Genomic DNA, 12,835 nt, shown 5'->3' on the forward strand with positions numbered 1-12,835 from the left:
CCTATTAGTCTTTAGCTGACTAGTTTTCTACCTCTGCATGGGAGTGCCTGAATAGACAGATCCACAGGCCTTCCCGTCATTTATAGAGCAAAGGCAATGCCTTTTAACCCAGTAGAAAATGTTTAATATTATATCTCCAAGTGATTCAGTGAAATGTACATTTTACAATAATTTTATCTATTAATACTTATTCTTAGGAAATTAAATACTTTTTAAAAATATTACATTAACAGAAGTCGGATTATAATGCCTTTATAAACACTGCTTTAAATTTGAAAGTCATTTCTCCTTCCAAGTGTATAATGTATTTTACACAGAACATTCAAGTGAACTAATTCATGTTCATATAAACTCTTTCTCCATGGTATTTACAGCATTAAAACAAACAAAGGAGCAAGGATAGAATAAATAGCTATCTTTCTCCAAGAGTGATCACTAGACCAGCAGCAACAGCAGTGTCACCTGGGATATGTGAGAATGTAAATCTCCAGCCCTTGAGACATCTCTGTAGAATCAGTGATTGGTTTCTAAGGGTAACACCTCTGACTTCATTTATTTATTCATACTTTTGGGACTATCTTATCTTTTTCTGACAGTGTGTGTTTTAGTGATCCTTGGGCCTGTGGGAACATCAGAATCACTGGAAGATTTTGTGAAAATACAGATTGCAGGGCTCACCTCCTGAGTTCCTAATTAGGCAGGGAGCTCTGTATCAAGTAGACTCCGTGTGTACAGTAAGTGATGGCTCCCTCTTCCAGATCTTTCCCCCTTTTCTTCTTGCTGAGGGACCCAGAACCATTATGGCATTGCTATTATTGTCTTATCACTATGGTTTTAGAATCTGCTCCTGCAGTTCAGACCTAGTGCTACTGCTTGGTTGTGTACGCCTGCATTGTTTTTAAGCCTAAAGGCAGAAACCATCGAGAATCTGAGTTTTTTATACCTCTTTTCTACATCTTTTTGTAAATGGAAATGATTCAGGCCATAGAAAACTTCCTTCCAATGTGGCTAAAATTCCCTGAAGGTAGCCAGATAAGAAGTTTCATGGACGTGACCAATCTTTAGAAAGCAACTCAAAAAATTAAAATGTTTGGGGCACCTGGGTGGCTCAGTCACTTAAGCATCCAATTCTTGATTTCAGCACAGGTCATGAACACAGGGTCATGGAATCAAGCCCCACCTGGGGCTTCACGATCAGCAGGGAGTCTGCTTGAGATTCTCCCTCCCTCTCCCTTTGCTCCTCCCGCTTGTGCACACTCTCTCTCTAATATAAATAAATAAATCTTTAAAAGAAAATTAAAAAGCTTATGTGTACCAAAAAAGCCTCACAGTACAACCAGCATGAGTTAAGGGGGCGGTCATACCACTAGTACGGGACTAAAAAGTAGTTATTTATCCTAGAAGAGTAGGTTTACCAAAAATGTCTGGAACCTCTAATGAACATTTCCATACAAAGAATTCTTTGTCCCCAAACTACCCCTCAGCACTTGGCAAAACACTCCCAATAAGGAGTAGTTTCAGCCACAAAGCCACAGGCTGAGGTGGCTGAGCTCAGATCTGGGCTTCTGAGTTCTGCGTGCAATGGGAAAGGGGGAGTCAAACTCAGCATCTAACCATGCACAAGTCCTGCTCATTATAGAGTATATCTCCTTGAAAAGCCCACTTTAATCTGTGCGTTACTAACAGTGGGTGTCCACAGATCAAAACAGCCAGACAGGGAGGAGTGATTGGCAACAGATGGGGACCCACATAAGGAGGTGAAAGATAGAATTCCATCAGACACAGAGAGGCAGTCACAGGTAGAGTGTATCTAGAAAATAAATCCAGCCCAAAACACAGCAGAAGATATTCACAGAAATGATGGAACCTCATCACCTGCCCCTGCCTCGGCCAGAAGAAGGATGGGAGCCAAGGGCTGTGCCTAGCAAAAGGTGATACCTCACCCTGGCATCTATACTTTAAATCAAACCAGCCAGAATTTGCACGTCTGTCCCCTAGCGAGTCTTTCAAGGCCCTATTGCTTTCACCTGAGCTCCTCCTCTCTCATCAATAGGATTTCTGCTCAAGAAACATTAAACCATAAGCAACCCCAGCTCACAGTTGTTGCATATTCCATATCAGGTGTCGTGCTCATGTTTATGTGGTTGACCTGTTTCCATCCTCACACAGCAGCAACTTGAGATAGGGCCAGTTATCTTTATGATTCAGGAGAGAAGGGAACTGAGGTGTGAATAAAGGACACAGACAGCTCTTTTAGGTGGTAAAGTAGCAAAGCTGGAACTTGAATTCAAGTCCATCTGGTTTCAGAGTCCATCCTCTGACCCTCACAATAAGATACTTTCACTCTGTTTTGGTCATTCTCGGTAAGTAAGGGAAGCTTTCTGAGCCACTCTGATTTTCCCTCTGGTTCTGCTGTTTCAAAGCAATGTTTCTTTCAAAAAACAGAAAAAAAAAAAAAAAAAGACCAAATCCATGAACAGTAGCTTACCCTGGGAGGAGAAGATGCCCACAGGTGCTTTATTGGCTTCCTAGGACTGTTATAAGAAGTGCCACAACTGGGTGGCTTAGAAGAGCAGAAACTTAGCTCACAGTTCAGAAGGTTGGAAGCTTGAAATCAAGGCATCAGCCAAGTCAGTTCCTCCTGGAGGCTCTGAGGGAAGGTCTACCCCATGACTCTCTTGGCTTCGGGTAGTTGTTGGCATTCCTTGGCATTCCCTGGCTTACACAGCCTCACTCCAATTTCTGCCTCTGCCTCCCATGGTGTCCTCAATGTGTCCATGTCAATTAAGTCAATTTCCCCTCTTCTTTTAAGGACACCAGTCATATTGCATTAGTGCCTACCAATAGGACTTCCTCTTAATCTGATTACATCTTGCGAAGACTCGATTGCCCAATAAGATCACTTCCATAGGCGCTAGAGGTTAGGACATCAATATATCTTTTGAGGGGACAAAATTCAATCCACAACAATTTCTTACTGCCTAGAAAGATAATGAAGTTCTATTTGATTTTACTCCTTTTGCTGGCTTTACCAGCCACAGAAAAGAATCCTCTGCATGGATTCTAGAATTCTAGAATGTTACTCTGCAGCTGAAAACCTTCATCAGTGATCCTTTTCCTCTTCTGGCAAGTCTTTCATTCCAGGATTTCCAACGTCAAACCAAACTACTGCTCTTTTGAAAATTTCACCTGGGATTTGTTGCCTCACTCTTGTCGAAATCCTGCCCATTTTAAAAGCCCTTTTAAGATTGTGATACTTTTTATCCTAAAATTTTCTTTTTTGCTTCTCCACTTCCTGGTGTATTGTTTTCTCTGTGATGTTGAAGTTTTTCTTTACTGCCCCAAATTTCTTTGATCAAGTCTTTCTTCCTTACTATCTTATGTTTTCCTTATACTCATGACAGGGATGAGTAATCACGTTTGTCTTTGTATCTCTTACATTCCTGATATATAATACCTTTCACACAGTGGGTGCTGATGAATTGTTGGATGAGTTGACAGATATACTGTCAAGAATTTCAGAAAATTTTGCATTTCCACAAAGATAGTTGCTATTGAAAGAGTAATGAAGAATCTAATGTCATTTTACAGCTTTGAAAACTGACTTTCAAATCCACAAAATATAGATAACAATATCTACTCCACATGGAGGTGACAAATATCAAGTGAAACACTGGTGAAATTTCCTCATAGAATGCATCACACGTGGTAGATACTGAACAAATATTTGTTGGCTGTTGATTGTTAATTTCTTGATTCTATTACAGTTTGTTAAGCCCTGAAAATTCTTGAATCTTGATAGAGGCATATCAATGAAAACCTACAGAATGCATTCGGGTTACTTACTCTTCCTTCTAGGCAATCAAGGCATTTGGACTTGGAAAAATAAAAATTCTTGCCCCTTGTTTCTGTAGGATTTATTGGTTATTCATTTTATTAATTTACTCTCTTGATTCATTTTCATAAAGTCTGTGAGGTACTGGCTATGCATTAAGATTTAAGGCCAGCCAGCATCCTTGGTATCATAAAGCCTTTTATCTCTGATTAGGAGGTAATATAATTTCCCATACCAGATTGGTATGCTTGCTGAGGGTAGAGACAACGTTTACTTAGCCATACTACTACACCCAGCAGGTGCTCAGTAAATGATGAATTGCATTGAATCTCTCCAGCAAAGGCTTTGGTTCCTAACCTAGCAGCCCCAGCATCTCCTTTTAAAAACCAATATTTTGTATTGTACCTATTTGCTGACCTGAAGTAAAATTCATAAAACTTTCCCTCACACATAATTTTTAAATTCAATATAATGCCCTAACTATAATATAAAGGAGCAATAGAAGGATTATTACTTTAAATGAAACAAATCTCTCTCTCTCTCTCTCTCTCTCTCTCTCTATATATATATATGTATGTATATATATACACACATATATATAAATAGATATATAAATAGATATCTCAGGAAATAATAGAAGAATCTTAAATTATATGTTCTGAGGTAAAAGAACTTAATTTAGAAAATTAGGAGTGAGATTAGAGCCCTCTGATCTATTTGGAGAATCCCAATGACTGTAACAGTTATAAATTGAAGCCACTACACATATATTTTATTTGTGCAGCCATTCATAATAAGATTTCCCAAAATGGTGAACAATTGTTGGTAAGGTTCTCAACAAAAATAGGATGATCTTCTTCTGATTTACATGGCAGATGTGTTCCTGAAAATTTCAGCTCATGTTAAAACCATGCAAAAATTACTTCATGTTTACAATTTAAAAAAAAAAGGGTTAGGGGCAAGCAAACCAATTTTTTAAAAGATTTTATTTACTTGAAAGACAAAGAAAGCTAGCATAAATAGGGGGAGAGGAAGAGGGAAAAGCAGATTCCCCACTGAGCAATTCCCTGTGCCCCCCTCCCCTACACACATACATACTAGGATCATCACTTGAGCCAAAGGCAGACACTTAACTGAATGAGCCACCGAAGCACCCCAAACAACCTGATTTTTAAAATGAGCTAAATACTTTAACAAACACCTCACCAAAGGAAATGAACAGATGGCAGAAAAACACCTGAGAAGATTTTCCATATCATATGTCATCAGGGAAATGCAAACTAAAATAATAAGATACCACCACACACCTATTAGAATGGCAAAAATCCAGAACACTAACAATACCAAATGCCAGTGAGGATGTGAGGCAACAGGAACCCTCTTCCACTGCTGGTAGGAATGCAAAATGGTACATTCACTTTAGAAGACAGATAGTACTTTCATATAAAACTAAAATAACCTTACCATATGATCCAACAATATTGATAATTGGTATTTACCCAAAGGAGTTCAAAACATATCTACACAAAAACCTGCACATAAATATTTATAAAAGTTTTCTTCGTAATTGCCAAAACTCAGAAGCAACTAAAATATTCTTTAGTAGGTGAATGGACAAGTAAACTGTGGTACATCCAAACAATGGAATGTTATTCAGCAATAAAAAGAAATGAGTTATCAAACCATGAAAAGACAGGGAGGAACCTTAAATGCATATTACTAAATGAAAGAAGCGAATATGAAAAAGCTTTACTCTGTATGATTCCAACTATATAACATTGAGAAAAAAGGTAAAACTATAGAGACAATAAAAAGAGCAGTGGTGTCCAGGGGTGAGGAAGGTGGAAGGGAAGAACAGGATGAGCATAGGGGGCTTTTAAGGCCGTGAAATTACTCCATATAATACTACAATGGTAAGTACATTTGTTTAAATTCATAGAATGTACAACAACAAGAGTAAACCCTAATTTAAACTATGGGCTTTGTATGGTTATGACACGCCAATGGACATTCATACTTGTAACAAATATACCATGTTGTTGGGGGATGCCGATGGTGGTGGAGATTAGGCATGTGCAGGGCCTGGGGGATATGGGAAATCTCTGTATCTCCCTTTCACTTTTCCTGTGGACCTAAAACCACTCTAAGAAACAAAGTACATTTTTTAAAAAAGGTTAGGTTATTACTATTAATATTTCCCCTATTTAAAGTATAACAGGAAATTTGAAAGTCAGAATATGCAGAGCAATTAATTCATCAGTGCAGTGCGTAGGATTGTGATCCACCTTAAAGACAATTTGGGAGTGGGGGGTCCTTAACTCTGTTAAAGGCCAGAAGTCCTTCCCATGTTTCCTGTCAAATGTTAGGGGTGGTAGTGCCCCCATAGAGAATCAACAGCCACATTCCTTCAGACTCTTGCTGTGTGATTTCCTAACCTATCATCCCTATCCAAGTGCAAGTCACTGATTTCTTTCCCATCTCTTCCAAAGTCCTGTTATTGAGGATGCTTATCCTAATACCCTGACAGACCAACCAAATCTCAGTGATAGAACTTATCTTGACGTCCAACACAACAAAATCTATGACAAAAAAATTGAACATACCTAGGAGAAACCTTCTCTTCTTGAGTCATTTCCTTTTGCATAAAATAATTTTCTAAAACAGGGAATCAGTTTTCACATATGAGATCTGGTTCACACATTATCTAGCACACAGTAGGACCCATATGTTGAATAAAGGATGACAGTGAGTTTGTTCACATCTGAATGACAGCTATCTTACGGCATGCAATTAAAAATACAGTATTTCTCAGTAAAACAGGTGCATCCATGTATGACACAAAACTACAAAATGTGTGATAATTCATCTCATTTTCAATGAATTAGTGCAATGTCCCATTTTTTCTCACTTGTTAGTCACAGTGGTCTAGCTCAGTAAATTTAAAAGATCAAAATTACTGTTCTTTTGTGACCTTGTCTATTATCACCCTTTGACATTAACTCTAAGAAGTATAGTAAGAAATTCTGGGATGCCTGAGTGGCTCAGTGGTTGAGCATCTGCCTTCAGTTCAGGATGATCCCAGGTTCCTGGGATTGAGTCCCACATCAGGCTCCCCTGCAGGGAGCCCGCTTCTCTCTCTGCCTATGTCTTTGCCTCTTTCTGTGTGTCTCTCATGAATAAATAAATAAAAATCTTTTAAAAAATAATACTCCACCCACTAGAATAAATTCTAATAAGACAAGGTTTTTGGTCATCTCTATCCAGTGATATATCCCAAAATCTAGAAGGAAACTGAAATGAAATAGATGTTTAAAAAAATGTTTGGGATGAATGATGAATGAACAAGTGAATATTGTGATCAACATGTGTGAAGTACCATGATAAAGTACAAAGAGAAAAACAAAAACTCTCAGCCCTCAAGGGACTCTCTGTCAACTGGGGAAATAGACTCCTAATATTAATGACATGCATGCCAATACATGTTGTGTACCTTCCTAAGATAATATCAAGAAGAGAGAACTAATATTTCCTGTGCATCAAGAAACACTTGATAAAATTTTATTCAGATTAAATCAAGGTATTTTACCCTCAGAGTAATTGATATTTGGGGCTAGATAATCTTTGTTGCAGGAGGCTGTGTCATGTACTATAGAATGTTTAGTGTCATTTCTCATCTCTACCCAGCAGATGCCAGTAGCAGGCCCCCAACTGTGACAACCAAAAATATCTGGAAACCAATGTTTCCTCAGACAAGAAACACTGGTTTAAAAATATGGGCTAACCGGACAGAGGAAAGGAAGAGGAGAAAATCATGAGCTTCTGGTTAACAACGTCTGGATTGTATTTATCTCTGACATTGACCAAATAGCTTTGAATTGATAATAAAAAGAATAAACACCTTGTACTTTTGTTGTTCTTATAATATATGAAATCCGGGAACCCTGGGTGGCGCAGCAGTTTGGCGCCTGCCTTTGGCCCAGGGCTCGATCCTGGAGACCCGGGATCGAATCCCACGTCGGGCTCCCGGTGCATGGAGCCTGCTTCTCCCTCTGCCTATGTCTGACTCTCAATCTCTCTCTCTCTTTCTCTCTCTCTCTCTCTGACTATCATAAATAAATAAAGATTTAAAAAAATAATATATGAAATCCATTCATGCATGTGTGATCCTTACAAACAACCTTGTGAGAACACAGGTTGGATATTTATTTCTTTTTAAATGAAAACATAGTTAAGTTAAATGAGGTGCCCAAAGTCGATCTTAGTTTCAGTGATCTTTGTCTTTTTCAAATTTCTCCTTCAATACTTATTGAATTTTGAGGCACACTAACCATTCAGATTACTTAATCTTCCAATCTGTATCTGTCCACATTAAATCACAATAACTTAATAACTTCAACCAACAGACTTTAGCTATTCCACAGGTTGACTCTATGCTAGACACTTTGCTTAATGCTGCAGTTAAAACTCTGAGCATTTCCTTTAGAATGGCAAATCCCTGATGCAGTGTTAAAAGTGGGTAATATTCCCCTCGTGGAAATATACTGAATGATATCCTAATAGTGTTGCATAGTGTTGCATAGTGGCGGAGGGTGAGCACAACATCTACGTCTAGACTTATTGAATCATTATGTGGTATACCTGAAACTAACGTAACATTGTGTGTCACCTATACTCAAAAAGACCAAAACAAAAACAAAAACAAAAACAAAACTGTGAACTGAAAGAAAGGTCTTAGAGCTCTAAAAATTAGGTTTTGGGGAAAAATAAAAAAGAAAAGGAATGCATTTTGGCACAGAAAATTGAGATACTTCCCAAATCCAGCCAGCAAGTACACAGCAGGATAAAAATAACCTGATCAAAAATGACCCATGTAAGAAATGGGCTTGATGGGGGACTTGGAAAGTCAGCTTCTTCTCCAGTTGCTACACTATTTAAGCTGTTTATCTTAAGCAAGTCATTTGCCATTTTTGGGTCTCATTCCAGAGTATCGAGACTCCTAACTCTCAGATAGTTTAACTGACATGGGTTTGTAATGTCAGTGCAATACCCACAGGCTACCTAGCTGTTGGGCTGATGTCACTGCTGCTTCATTGGCCTTGTCCAGTGAAGCAACTGGAAGGACCTCTAAGCTCACAGTTTCAAGTTCTTTTAAGCTTTGACTTGGGGAAGTTATGAGTGGGTTGCCTAGAAATGATACTGTAATGTGAAAACCGAAATTCAAGGCAGAGTGGCTCCAGCCAGCTGTGCTAATTGATCTTGAAACCTATTTGCACAGGCTACATTTCCAGAACAATTGTGCCTCCCCGACTGAGTCTCACCTGGGGTCAAGATCAGGATGGCCAATTGATATCCAAGTGACTCTACAGGGAGTCGCAATTGAAAGTACTTTCTAATTGGATTCTCCACTTACACAGATACTCTCCTCTTCCTGGCAGGCTCTTCTCTAATTGCCAATTATCCAAGAGAAGATTCCTCTCGTCTTTCTGCTTTCCCACCCCAATTGCAAAAAGAGATTAAAATTCTGAAAGCTACTTTCTTTAAGTAAATTATATGAATGTTCTATTTTGGGGGGAAAAGGAAATATGTAAATAAACTAACATGTCCATAAAAAACATATTCTACATATTTATTGTAGAATGAAATTGTTCTTCAGATCATTGATCCTGTTGAGAAACGGATTTAAAAAAAGGCATATGAACCAAAGTTTGTGTCACTTCTAGGTGATACAGTTATACTCTGAAGCACTGAGTTAAATCCAGTTTCAAAAGCTGCATTGGCTAGTATAAATAATGCTGCCAAGATATGGAAGCAACTCAAGTGTCTATGGACAGAAGAATGGGATAGAGAAGATGTATATATGTCATGGAATATTATGCAGCCACGAAAAAGATTAGATCTTGCCATTTGTGACAACATCAATGGATCTTGAGAGTATTATGTTAAGTGAGGTAAGTCAAAGACAGATGGTAACTAGACTTATTATGGAGATCATTTTATAAGATATAAGATATTGAATCACTATGATATACACCTGAAATTAATAGGATGTTGTATGTAAATTATACTTCAATATAAATAAATAGAAACAAAAAGTGCTGCCTTGAAGTGACTAAAATGTTCATTATTTCTAAATCCATGATCCCTGAAAGCTATTTCAATGTCGCACAAGGCACCTGAGATTACTCTTCACCATTCCAGAGGAGAGAAATATAACTCTCCCACATCAAATACCAAACACATTATCTGACCAGATACATGTAGATCACTTTCAGTTTAATGAAAATATTGATAAAACATGTCAAGCAAAGAATTCCAGATTTACTGAAGAAATGTTATTGATGCTCTCTAGCTCCCCACAGTGTCCTGCAAATTGGGGTATTTTCTCATCATCATGCTTCACAAGAATAGAATAGCAACAGTGACCAAATATGTGGCTGTACCTCACTGACATTCCACATCCATGTCAGTTAAGCTGTTCTCAGAGTCTGAGGTTATCTGTTGGCTTTTGTTCATCTGATAATCTTATGTTTCATTTGAGTAGTTAAAATGTGCACTGGAGGGTGAAGTTCCAAGAACTGTCTCAGATGTTTCCATTCAAGCACCTGGGTGAGCATAGGTAGACCGAGAATGTCACATTAGCTAAATATGCATCCTTTAGAAATGATTTAAGGGAAAATTGTCGTGCAGATAATAGAAGGCTGTAACACAGATGGAAATATATGTCAATACACAGAGAAGTTTCAATTGCACAGGATGCCTGAAACAGGAATATTGGATATCTTCCACAAACATGAAGTTTTTAGAATTTCACAGTGATGAAAATATGCAAAGTGGCATGAAAGGCTGAGACAGGAGAACTCAATTATGATAAAAAAGAAACCTTCAGCATAACTCATTTTTCTGATGCAGATTACTATGCAGCTCTGTGATATCTATCATGATATCTACCATGCAAATTTCTTAAAAAGCTAGAAAAGAAAAGAAAGGAGCATGCAGGTGCTGGATAATAGGTCTGTAGCATACCTTATATTGTTTATAAGGACCACGTGGAAGAAAGAACCACAAATCTCATGTGTCTTATTGGTAATCATACTGATCCTTGATACAATTTAGAGAAGTGCAATGTGTACATCTTTTTCTACTTGATTTCTGGTTGTAAGTTTTGTTTTTTTAAAGATTTTATTCATTTATTTGAGAGAGACAGACAGAAAGAGTGATAGAGAGACCGCACAAGCAGGGAGCGGGACAGAGGGACAGGGAGAGGCAGACTCCCACCAAGCAGGGAGCCTGATATGGGGCTCAACCTCAGGACCCTGAGATCATGACCTGAGCTGAAGACAGACATTTAACCGACTGAGCCACCCAGGAATTCCCTGACTGTATGTTTTAAATTGGACAAATAAATTGCATGTTTCAAATACCTTAATTTAGTCTGAAAACCTTTGCTCCTTGAACTCCAGATAGCCTCTCTGGTAGCTACGTGGAGACTACAAAACATGAAGATTGTACAGAGGTCCATATCTGACATTCAGTAAGGATAAGAAGAGTGGAACACCTAGGTTCCTCATCAATATGTCCTCACAAGTATGCCCACTTAGTAATTGCTAAATAACTACCATCTTTTCCCTTCCCACCAGCAGTCTCTGCTGATGTGTTAAAATCACCTGTATGACCTCTGCTCAATACCCCCCACCACACACACACACACACACACACACACACACTCAAAATGTGCCTTTTATCCTTACACCGATCAAAATGCCCTGATTGTCCAGCCATACAACCCATAACTCCTTTTTCCAGTCTCTCTCTAGTCTCTACCTGATTTCTACAATGATATTCAGAAAAAAAAATTATTAATATAAAAATGATATATCAATACAATTACAAACACAAATGGATTGTCTTTAGCTATACCCACAAATACACATTATCAACATTAAAATTTGTCCACAATGACTGAGAAAAATTTATTCATATTGCCAGGAAGTATTTTTGAGTTTTATTAATATAAAGAACACCAATATAACAGCTCTCACAGGTTATTACTACTTTATAAGAACATGAATTAAATATGAAGAACCACAAAGGGTGGTAGCATAATAATACAGCAGATATGAAAAGTGAGTATAGATGCTCAGGCCTAAATTTAGGATCTCAATCATCAAGCTTTAATTGACCATGTAACTTGTTGTATTCAACTACCATTTTGCTTTCCTTGATCCTCCCTCAAATGGCACAATTAATAAATTGTGAGTACTGTCTTTGACACCCAATAAAAGGTGGAATATCCTGAAAAGGCTTATTAAAATTACTTTATCTCATCTTCACACAATTGTTGAAAAGCACAAGATTGTGTTATTAGATTGAAAAGCTTAATTTATTTTCTACCATCAGCAAGTGAGAATTTTAAAAAAATGTAAATGCACAGATTTGCTAGACTGGAAATATGGTTTTCACATTGATAAATTTGTTCAGAATAAATGTTGCTATCCCGCTAATTCAGGTTCTCTCCATGACCATCAATTACTTCCACATTTACTTCAGAAAAAAATATCAATTGAGTCACAAAGCCATCTTATCAGATGGATCTTTTTGGAGAGGTACCAGGTTAGTGTCACATTTCAGCATTAAACTATTAAGAATGTGTTACTTAACATATGCAACTCTGGCTATGAATTAGAGAACTATATTCAGAATGCAAAATTTGTGTATCAAAATAAGTAAATATTACATTACATTCTTCTTGTTTGTAGCCTCAACAAGAAGATAATGATAAGATATTTAAATGAGAAATTTAAAAGTGAAATACATCCAGACATCATGAAAGATCATCCAAAGGTTATTTTTCCTATAGTAAATTAGGTAGTTCATACACCTCCACTCCTCTTTCTCTCTCTCTCTCTTGCTCTCTCTCTCTCTCTCTCTCTCTCTCTCTCTCTCTCACACACACACACACACACACACAAATACACACACCTTGGCAGTGTCAAACTTTTG

At 37.7% G+C, this 12,835-nt stretch overlaps 1 protein-coding gene across 7 annotated transcripts in view; it reads right to left on the bottom strand.

The window, feature by feature from the left end:
- FGF14 (fibroblast growth factor 14) overlaps positions 1-12,835 on the bottom strand; it is a 601,957-nt gene that overhangs the window by 278,599 nt on the left and 310,523 nt on the right. Inside the window, exon 1 of one of the 7 annotated variants that reach the window (XM_038569995.1) lies at positions 2,489-2,991. The exons of the other annotated variants lie outside the window; for them this stretch is intronic. The gene's annotated coding sequence lies outside the window, so the exon portion shown is untranslated. Of the gene's footprint in view, positions 1-2,488; positions 2,992-12,835 lie in introns of those variants that run through there. 7 annotated transcript variants of the gene reach the window in all.

Source organism: Canis lupus, chromosome 22 (genome assembly GCF_011100685.1).
Source record: "Canis lupus familiaris isolate Mischka breed German Shepherd chromosome 22, alternate assembly UU_Cfam_GSD_1.0, whole genome shotgun sequence".
Classification (NCBI taxonomy): domain Eukaryota; kingdom Metazoa; phylum Chordata; class Mammalia; order Carnivora; family Canidae; genus Canis; species Canis lupus.